A 5486-nucleotide genomic window follows, 5' to 3' on the forward strand; every position below is an offset into this window, starting at 1 on the left:
TATTTTTTTTATACTTTGGTTTTGTTCCACTCATTATTGTCCAGATGTTCAGTGAAAAATTGGCCTAATTATCTGAAAGGCACAACTTAGCCTAGACCTACAGATCCAGGTACAGACAATTTTTATAGGTGACTTCAAAATTCAGGTCTTACTGTAATGGAAGTTAAGCATTTCACTGCCTCCTGAAATTTTCAGAAGTGCTAACTGTCTAGCTTTGTCAGTAAGTACTTAAATTTTACTGCCTGGCCCTAGGGACATTTGAAAAAACTATATTTGATTTCTCTACACCTCCTGTCTCTGTTTATAAAATGAACATATTATTCCCTTTCCTTTCTAGCCTTTCTCAGATTATAAACTCTCACCAGGCAGAAATTTTCTATTCCTGTGTGTCTGTGCATCACAACAGGGCATAGTCTCATCTGATGCTTATTGTTTGTAGCAGCGCAGCGTTTGTATTAGCTAGGTTATACTAGCTTACTTACCCATTTGCTTCTAAGAAAACACTACTTGGGCTGCCATTTGCAACTCCCAGAAGTTAAAAAAATAATAGTTTGAGCAATTCCTTAAGAACGTATCACTCTGTCAAAAAAGACCAATGTCACTTGTATCATAACAAGTCTAGCAAAACTTTAGAAGCATTCACCAGCAACGAAGCCTGTAATTATGAACTTAGTTCAGTGTCCTTCTTAACATGTTTGCTGAAGTAATCAGATATGAAGAGATGCTCTACTTAATCTTTACTGTCTTCTTCTGACTGTATAGAAGTTTCCTGGCTACTGATTAGAGATGTGCCACAAAACTACAAAAATTTTAAGCATGTTTCAAGCAACTTGGTATCTGGCAAGTGTTAGTACTAGGAAATGTAGGGGGAAAGAGAGGCGATGAACTAGTTACAGGAGAAGAAATATGAAACTCGGGTTTGCCCACGGAAGTTAAAAGTCACAGCATCCAGGGATATTGCAGCATGAGGATTTTGCTCAACATACTTTAGATGTTCTTAATATTCCCATCTTATATAGCTTTAATGGATAAAATACAGATAGAATATTAGAAGAAACCAATCGTTAAGAGACATACTCCCTTCATCTTTCCATATCCAAGGCTGTTCTATGAAAATCATAAATGAAAAATGTATTCCCTTTTAAGTCAACTGGATTTTTGCCATTGATCTGAGTAAATTCAGGATTTCTCTAGATTATCTAAATGATACATTACTTTTCTGAGAATTGTTAATTAGGATGATCTTCCTTCTAGCAGCAGGAAAACAGAACTTACTGTAGAGATACTCACTGTAAAAACTCACTTTGTCAGAGAGATTCACTGCAGGATATGTCAAAGAACGTCAGATACTTAAAAGAGAATTTACTGCCTCCAGCATTCCCATATGCTGCTGGTGACTAAAGGACAGGAGTAGGAGACTTTACCAGGAATACACACAAGCTGCCCGTGGCCCTGATACTAATCACCAACCAGCGAAACAGTGGGTCAGCCACTGCAGGACCTGTTATCTTCCTGGTACTCTACAGATATTTAGCCCAAAATGCCAGGCTTCGAAATACATTTGAGAAGTGAAATAGGTTAGTTACATGGAGGACAAACCCTAAGACCTTTGTCTTTATTATGCAATTTTTATTAATGCATATTTCCCTGAAGTTGAAAGAATTTTGCCCAATTCCAAGTGCAATACAAAACACAGAATTTGGCTAGAGATATGCAAATAAATGTCAATATATTTTAAAGGCTGCGTATCTGTAACATATATTGCAACGCATCAAATGCTTTTACACGTTCAGAACTGGATATTTATTGCTCAAACTTCTTTTCAAAACTCCCAGTCCACTTAGATTTGGTGTTTTTTCAAAATAAGATGCTACTGTGAAAAGACCTAATATTGCCCTTCTTTCTGTAGCAAGCAAGATACGTTTCCTCTCTACTAACCCCGTTAGCATCAATTCCCGCATGGACTATAGATTTCAGTGCAGTGGTTATGGTACACAGCTTTAAACTCCATTGCAGGTGTGTCAGTGCTTTGCGCAGGAGCAGGATAAACTACCTCCTGTTACATCTCTGAATACTGCAGTATGGATAATTATTCCAGTCCACACTTGGGTCTGCTTTGGTGGGTTTCTAGATTCAATAAGCTTATGGGAACCCCTTGAAACCCTTTTAGACCTACAAACTCTAGAGGCTAGTAGCAGGTGAATAGTTTCCCTGTTGCTGGCTGAGAAATTCTGTCCTTTGACCAGATAGTTCACTGTCATTATGGTACTGGAAAGTTCTGTTTTCTTTCTACAATACAGTTACATAAACCACAAATACATGTTTGTATCAGCCATTTATATTACTGCATATGTATACTGATGCACACACACACTCACATATATATGTTAAATGAAATACATTTTTGAAGTCACCATGCCAGAAATACACACTTGGATTTAGAGCTAGAGTGCACAGAATAGAATGTAATGTACCCACCTTGTGACAAAGAAAGAAAGAAAAGAATACATGAGAGATTAGAAATCCAGGACAAAAGGCAGAACAACTTTTAGTGCCTTTCCATTAGAGAACATTACTATAGAAGAAGCTCAGTCTTTCATGTCGGTGAGTTAGTTTTTCAATTCTGTCAGAAGTGGAGTGATAACCTTGAGTTCTCCCTATAGGGATTTCCCTCCTCCTTTCACTACTTTTGTGTCTCATTCTGTGGCTGACAATTAGAAATGCTATTATGTCTTGACCCATACGACATGTGAAATGCCAAAGCACCTGCTGTTCTGAGATGATGTTAAGTCACCTCAATAGGTTTCATCTCAAGTTCTAATGAGTGTGACAAAGTAATGATCCATGGAGAGGCTCCATAGAGTTTTGGTAGGCCAAGGGAAAAAAAAAGTCATTGTGTCTAGAGATAGTTTTTGCAAGAAACTAGAATGGGCACAGATGGAAGAAGACTGACATAAGAAAATTAAAAAATAAAGGGTTACATAATTTTAGTTTAGGATTCTGTGCCATGTGTGTTTCAGGCAAAACACCTGGGGCTAGGCTGTAGATTTGCTAGCGAATCTGGAGATTAGGTTATTTACACCGGCAGTTAGATTGTGAAGTATTTTGGCTTTACTGTAATCAACAGCAGCTCCACTATTAACCTGTACAGGGTATTTCATCCCCCAGCTCTGATAAGGTTATTTGCACTAAGAGGTACTCGTGTGTGAGAAGAGTTAACCGGCCCAAATCTTTTCAGATTGTAATTGTCAAAAATGCATTTACTTGTCATTGTACTAACTCTGTTTGGCCAGGCTGCAATCGTATTTTCAGAGGGATAGACCTAAATAAACTTACTTGATTTTAATGCTTGCAACAGATTTATCTTACCCTTCCCACCACTTGCCCAGTTCCATTTTGGTTTAACCTGTTGTTATCTTTTCATCATTTAAGATAACAAGATCTTTGGAGAAGTTATTGTCCATTTTCTGTGTGTCTTATAGTACCCAGCTAACTCCCTACTAACACAAAATACAAATACTCAGTTTTGTAATAGCACTACCCCATCTCTATGTTTATTATTTAAAATCTGAATTCACTGGTAATTTCATATTCAATTGCTTTGTTTGGTATCTTTCACACAGTATGCCATCATGAAACGATGGCACAGACTAATTTCTCTCTTTGCAGATCAATAGATATTCATTGGAAAACATATACCAAAATAGCAGTAATGCAATGTAAAAATTTTCAATTTTTGCATTCAAGTGGTTAGCAACATTTTATGTATTATGAAATGAATGGCATGGATGTAATTCATTTGTGAAACAGATCCCACTTCAATGTTTTCATTGTACAATGCATGTAAAAAATTTGCTGTTGCAAATTACATAGATTGCATTTTCAAATAAAATTGAAAAGATTTTGTCAATAAGTCCTTAATATTCAGCCTCTGAAAAATATTCTGGACTATGAAAGACCATGTTCTACACCCTTGCTGTGCCTCAGCCAGTCTGAGCAAAGGTCTAATGAGTTTGTGAATAGTGTGAAAAAAATCACTGATTGTCTGACTAGCTGACTGTAGGGCAGGGAAAAAATCCTATTTGTCTAGGTTTGACTGAAACTTGAGTTAACTGTCAGTGCCCACACAAACTGGAAAAGTAGGATTAAGGGACAAAGAGATATTAACAGTAGACATGATGTACATCTGCTTTGACAGATGATTTTCACACTTCACAGGTTTAACTAAAGATCACTTTCGCAGCAGTTCTTATGAAGTTAAACCCCTTCTAAATGAAATGATTAAAAAACAACTGAGGATTAAAGCATGAAAATCTAAGCTCTCATAAAACTATCCAAAGCCTTAATAGTAATGATAAACAAAGATAAAGTAGAGCACTTAACATACAAATTCTCAAAATAATTAGATGCGTGTACATCAAAATCCAATAAATCTGTTTGTACAGTGCTAAGAGCCTTAGTCATCTATTTATTTCACTAATTCCATGAATCATTAAGCATATACCAAACAAATTTTTATCTGTGATTATGAAAGTACAATATGATTTCATAGGCTGTTAAAATTGTAAGGATGAGACTGAGAGAATCACCTTAGCTTCTTTCTGCTTGTAAAATTACTGCAACCAGATATCTTCCAAAAATTATGACTTGAAGTTATCTAGCACACACAAGCTTTTGTATGGTACTATTTTATTCTGGATCAATGGCAAATAATTCAGTACAGAGCTGTTGAGCTACCACAGTCAAATAAGTCAAGGAATTTCTTTTCTGTTGTTTGATCTGATAAAGGGCTTAGTGACAGAGCTGCTCAAGGAAACGCTCCACACACAAAAGCATAAGTTCAAATCCTGATCCTGGGTTGTGTGCCAAAGACCACACTCAGTCAGAGCGGTGGTAGAAGAGTACTTGGCTGTTTGAGCTGGGAAGTCAAAGGCACCAGGCACGGCAGTGTGCCGCAAGTTACAGATGTGCCTAGCTTGGTGTGCCATCATCGTGCTGTGAAGAGATGAGGGAAATTCTTAAAACCAGGACAAGATTCTGGAATCTCTTCCCTAATGTATGAAAAAAATGGCAAATATATATTTTTCTGTGAGAATATTTTTAAGCTTTTATAAGTGCCATGAACATTGGGCTGCAATAATATTTACTAATTTGAATTCACATTTAATTTTTAGTGTCATCCTGTCATACTCACATAAAATATTGGTTATGAATGAAAGCCCCTAAAGGGAATATTCTAAAAATAAAGGGAATAGTAAAGGGAGTATTCTTAGAATCTTGTCTGACTTACTTGCCACCATGCTACAGTTCAGAGTTGTGCTTTATAACATACTGCATCGGGCTCAATCACTAAGCCTCTTCCTCCATTTTCCAAGGTAGAGGATAGAGCTAATGCAATGGTGATGAAACTAATTGCTGGGAAAATGAAACATCTCACCTTCTGATGATTAAAGAACTCTTATTAGAGGTTGTAATATTTCTGCCTG

The sequence above is a fragment of the Phalacrocorax aristotelis genome, chromosome 10 (genome assembly GCF_949628215.1).
Source record: "Phalacrocorax aristotelis chromosome 10, bGulAri2.1, whole genome shotgun sequence".
NCBI lineage: Eukaryota > Metazoa > Chordata > Aves > Suliformes > Phalacrocoracidae > Phalacrocorax > Phalacrocorax aristotelis.